Raw genomic sequence first — 6118 nt, 5'->3', positions numbered from 1 at the left:
GCATGTATTGCATGCCGCAGCTCTTGCCTGTGCTGGCATGAGGCTGGAGTTGTCAGGCTGTGTACAGCGTGTCCCATAAAACATTTGGATCTGCTCATCTTTTATAGCACTTCCTTAAATTATGAAGGGAATCAGAGCCACTTAACGTTAATCTGGCCATGGGAGCCTCTGCCACACTGAGCACACTGATGAATTAGCAGTTTGTTGACTTGCTGCAGGCAGCTGTGAGTTTGTGTGTGAGAGAGAGGGAGACTGGAATAGAGGCAACCTCTCTGTACTCTCTACACTGCAACATGAAGATGCTGTTGGAGAGGAGCCAATCACAATCTGCCCAGGTCCCAGATACGACATCAGTATGCTGAAATATGATCAGCACTTTGACAGCCCTGTATGATGTATGCTATCTCCTGATGCCCCTGCACCTCTGCACCATGACCACCATCACACAGGTGCAGAATAAGTCAGTGAAAAGACAGAATATTAATGTTTGATGATATACATTGATCCACTTTTAAATAGAAAGATTTATGCGCTGCACGCCTACGTACACGTGTCCACATGCTTCGCCAGCTTTCAGACCACTGTACCTGTTCTCTTTTTTCCCAGCATGAATGAATTATTAAAGGGACAATCATCTCAAATTAAATTCAGCGAGGAGAGAAGCGGGTTTTAATGCAAAGTAGCAAGAAATAGGCTTCTCCTGGTGATTGAAGGTATTACCCAGGTCAGATAGGACACTATATCTCCCTCTGAGTCTGCTGTCAGTCACTGTGAGTAGGGTAACAATACTGCTGAGAATGGTTCTCTGAATATATCAGCGTTTGAATGAATCTGAATATAAGGAAGGTACCTTTTCTTCCTACAGTATATTAATTCAGGAGGGCTCTTCTGTAAGTTCATATCGGGATAATGCACTTAGCTGTCAGCCCAGTCACCAGAAGAAAATGTAGACGTTGTGCATTTTTGCAAACCATGTCCACATTACATACGTACATTTCATACAAACAAATGTAACGTATCTAAAGTGACATATTATATAAGCTGACATCTGGAGGAGGAGGATATGGTGTGATAATGTGACACCTTGGTGAAACACCTGCCAAGCTGCAGACCATTATTTGAGACCTATGAACAACAAAATTGGTTAATTAATTTAAAGTAACCTTTTACTGCATTTCCAGTTGGGATCATGCCAACAAAATCGGTTATTTTAAGCAAAACCGTATTCTTTTTTATAACAGTAAATGTTATTTGTGTGTAAACCAAGTCGCAGCTGAAAGTCAACGCAGAAGTGCCAAAAACTGCAGTTCCTCTAATGTAACTTAAAGAGTATGTCATGCCACGTGTGTCATGCATTTCACATTATATATGTTTGTTAGGAGATGTTAACATTAGTTTAAAAAAAGAAACAAAACTGACTTTTGGTTTCATCAAGCAGTAACCTCTAGGTCTGAAAATGAAGCCAATGCCGAAGTGCCAAAAACTGCAGTTCCTTGAATGGCCACTTGAGGCTGGCTCCAAAAGCAAGTCAATCCTCATAGACGCCCCTTGTTAAAATGCCTGACTTTAAAGCAGAAATATTATCATGTAACTCACACATTTACATTCATTTTGTTTTTGTCACATCACGTGTTTTATTCGAGACATTTCGAGCATGGAGGTTTCTATTGTAAGAGATTTCTCTTCCATAAAAGGAAAAGTTCAGAGTTTTGCCCCCTTACTGTGTTTGTTTGGGCTAATTGACAAACCAGGTATTGTAGTGCTCAGGTTTCTGTCTGTTTCTGTGTGTCACTTCCCATTACCACAGGAGGCCCCATAAAAGATATCCTGTCACGACACCAAAAGGTCTTTGTTTGCATTTGGCCTGCATGTGAAGAATACTCCTTAGTCATTTACTGGAGATATCGGACTCACTGGAAACTCAATGCGTCCCTCAGATTCTCCTCCGCTGGAGAAAAAAAAAAAAAAGCTCAACTTTTAAAAGTTCAAGTGAAATTTGAACATTTTCAACAGGTGTTTGAAATCAAAGATGAAAGACGGAAGGAACCTCTGTTTGCAGTCGGTCTGTTTACTGCTTGTCGGAAACATTACAAAGAGCGAGAGGGGCAGAATGTACACCAGCTCCCTCGGGACTCACTTTCTTCTCCACAGGTCGTCCCTCTTAAAACCTCAACATTCAAAGGTAACCCCCTCGTGTAACTGTATGCCTCTGAGAGCCAGGCACCAGGAATTAATTGTGTGTGTGTGTGTGTGTGTGTGTGTGTGTGTGTCAAAGGGAGAGGTGGGTGTCAGATTTAGTGCCTTTCCCCTCCTGGGTTGCCATGGCAGTCGTGTAGAGGAGTTTGTGTAGTTAGGAATGCAAAGATAAGGCAAGGCAAAGCCGCACCTCACACACACAGACACATTTACGCACAAAGTCAAACAGCACACACACAAACCCACCCTGTATACCTTCTATCACCTCCACAGCCTCCGATGACGATATTTCTCCACTGCCTCCATCGCTGCATTCCTGTACCTGCCCCTACAGGCTCATTGCCTCTGATTATGAAACGCACACAGAAAGCCTCACCATCAATAGACACATCATTTGTTTATGGAGATTGAAAGATTTACTTACGTAATCTCACTTTAATTTACCCAGATTACTTATAAGATACGGCATGTCTCACAGTTAGATCAAGAGCTATCCTATTTCAAAACTTTACAGAGGTAAAGGCAATCCATGATGTTCTATGTAAACCTCACCTCCAGACACCTCACAGTGTGTTATCACACTTATACCTCAACGACAGGCTGTGTTTAAGTCATCATCCAATGTTTGAAATTCTTCTTGCAGCCCATAGTTCAGTTAGGAGTTAACTGGCAATATAGTGAGAAAAATAAGTATTGTTGCTATGGTTACGTGACGTCTAATACAGCCTTAATAGATGGTTTCAAGTTAAAAGTCCTGTTTATTTCCAAGACTTTGAAGGCTTGAAAGGACATGTCACTTACAAGTACAAAACGATGAACATCTGCTTTCGAAAGTAAAAGGTTCTTAGATAAGAAGTGGAAGGTTTAAAGTCTGTGTACATAAACATTAAAGCAATAGTTTGTCATTTTGGCAAATTTGCTTATTTGCTTTCTTACGGAGTTAGATGGGAAAGTCGATACAACTCATTTGTCATACAACACAGAGCCAGAGACAGGAGGTAATTAGCTTAGCATGCACAAACAGCTGCCAGGCACAGTAACTTCCTCTCCATCAAGAAAAAAGTTATGTTATACAATGGGTAACTTCCAAAAGCCTAAGTTGATGTTTTTACCAAACGACAACTTCCAAGGTTGAAGAATGAAGCCAATGTAGGAGCAAAAAAAAAAACCCTGCAGTTCCTTGAATGGCCACTTGAGGCTATTTCCAAAAGCAAGATAATCCCCATGGACCCTCATGTTAAAATGCCCAACTTGACAGCAGAAATAAACACGTTTATAGCCTAATACAAAAAAAAACGTTTTGGTTGTCATCTGTAATTAAATGATCATGACAACTCTGTATGTGGTTAATTTTTATATAACTCACATCTTTAAATGCTATTAAGGCTTAAAGTTATGCATAATTAAGCCTGTGGCTGCTCTTAATCACAGGTGAGTGCATTCTAATGACAAGTTGCTACCTTGGCAACAACATTGGTCAGGTAACGTAGCCACAGGTGTCGCTATTTCAGTGTGTTTTCAGTTCATGTAATTGTAATGTTTTGGCTGCGTAAAAAAAGTCTTGTTCGGTATTTCAATGTGCTAAAAGAACCCCTAAGGGTTTTTGTTTTTATGGTTTTAAGCCTATATCTCACTGGCAAATGTTAGCATTAGCATTATCACTGTTAAGCCTAGCTGTAAATGCACTGCACTAACCAAGCTAGCAGCTAGCATTAGAGTTAGTTCCACCCTCTCGTCCAAATATGGTCACTTCTGACTCCAAAATGCTAAAATTGAGGCTTTAAAATTGGATTCCACAAACCAATGGGTGATGTAATGGTGGTGACAGCAATTATTTTTATTCAGGCTTGGTTTTCACAATTTTGTTTCTGAACAAAGGAGGTTAAATGTGTTTATTGGTGAGCTTTAGGGCTGTTGGAACAGAGTCTGGCTTGTGGTTTCCCCTGCTACCTGTCTTTATGCCAACCTCTGCTAATCGCCCCCTGGCTCCAGCTCTATACATGACAGAAACAAAATCAGGATTTTTCACAAATCTGAAATAACTGAGACTGACTGACATGACATATACATATAGTATTCTTAAATTACTCATCAGGAACACTGAGAATATCATTCAAATAATAAACCTCCTTACTTTTTGCAATTCTCTACACCTTTCATATTGATTTTGTACAGTAGACTTGTGAATTGAGACTGGAGCTGTGTGTGAGGTGTCCCACCTGCTGACCAACCAGAACAGGTTATTTTCTGCAGCCATGGTTTAACAGTGAACATGTCCAGTCAGAAGGTAAAATCTCATCACAATCCGCAGGACCAAAGCTGATAGATTTTTGCTACCAGGCAGACATGCCTGTCAGGCAGTGACACAAACACATAGCAGCTGGTCAGTTTGTGATTGGCTGCTCATCTGGCTCACACTCAAACCGCACTAATACCTATTGCACACCATTGACCTGTTTGTCCTGGGACGGGGCTGCCGCTCTGCTTGAATACTTAACACACATAAACAGGAATGTTAGCATAGTTTTCACAGATGCGCACACACGCCAGTACACACACACACACACACACACACACACACACACACACACACACACACACCGAGCCATCTGCCAGATGCATTAGCCGTCTACAGATGCCCAGGTCAGGCCATGCCTCAGCTATCATAGCAGGGCACCGGGAGTGTGCGAGTTCATGGGTTCATGGGAGGCACAGATAATTTTAACTAGTCAGCCAAAGGCCTACTTTCTCAGTGGGGGTTCTTCCCTCCCACACACACACAGATGGAGAGAGAGAGAGCACTGATCATCTGCAAAAATCTAGTGGTTTAACACTCATCAGATACCTACTACTTACATGAACTTTGCCACTGTGGTTACAAGAATCTATCACTTTTTAAGTGTTTTGTGAGTTTAACCCAGCCTCTCAAGCACAAATCACAGAGAGAGACATACATTGCACTATAATTGTTTTGTCTTCATGCTACAGATACTACTATCTGTGTAAAATTTAATATATGGTTTGATTCAAAAACCCGCAGAGGAAGCATATTAAGTGAAACAAATCTGACCGTGCACTAGATCTGCTCTCCAGATTTATGCCTCTCAGCAGCATGCAATAAAGTTGACAAGATCTGGCTGATTTGATGTCTCACTGGTATGGTAGAAACAGATTATGGGCTATAATGGAGAAGATAACAAAAAAAAATCACTAGTTTTAAAATGCAAAAGTTAAAATCTGAAAGAAAAATATTAGAATAAATTCATTTAGGAAGTAAAATATCTTCTAACGTATGATATCAATAGCAATGTCATATTTTACTTCTGTTAAAAACTCATGAATTTGTCGTAAAGGGAACATGATGTTCCACATGTCACACACAAACACAATTTGACAGGTTAAACTATAACTCATGTACTCCAAGGTACAACATGAGTCCTTATAAATGTTGTCACTCTTTATGTAACCACAAAGCACATATTTCATTTCATTTTTTTACCTGCTTTTTCTTGTGACAAGGTGCTGGAGCATTTCCCAGAATGCATCAGTGGAAGACAAGGCCAAAACAAAGAGTGGTGAAGTAAGGCCAAACAGATAAATGCAAGGAAAAGATGTTTGGTCTTTAAATGAGAATGCATCTATGTTGGTGGGTTTCTGTAACAGGAATAAAACATATTAGCTTGTAGCTCTGATTCTGTGCTGATCTGTTTTTCTATGCATACAAGTGATTAAGACCTCTGCTTCCCAACTGAGTCTGACATCATGATTAGACTCATTGCCATCCCTTTTTCTGTCCCCCTCAGCTGCAAGGCCAAGTCATCAAACCCCATCATTAGTAGTGAGGACATGAGCAGCTCCAGCCCCTGAAACTCTTTTTAAGTCAAGCCAGGCTTATTGCCACAGCTTCATCACAACATCTTGT

Source organism: Epinephelus lanceolatus, chromosome 19 (genome assembly GCF_041903045.1).
Source record: "Epinephelus lanceolatus isolate andai-2023 chromosome 19, ASM4190304v1, whole genome shotgun sequence".
NCBI lineage: Eukaryota > Metazoa > Chordata > Actinopteri > Perciformes > Serranidae > Epinephelus > Epinephelus lanceolatus.
This window is presented reverse-complemented; position numbering follows the sequence as displayed.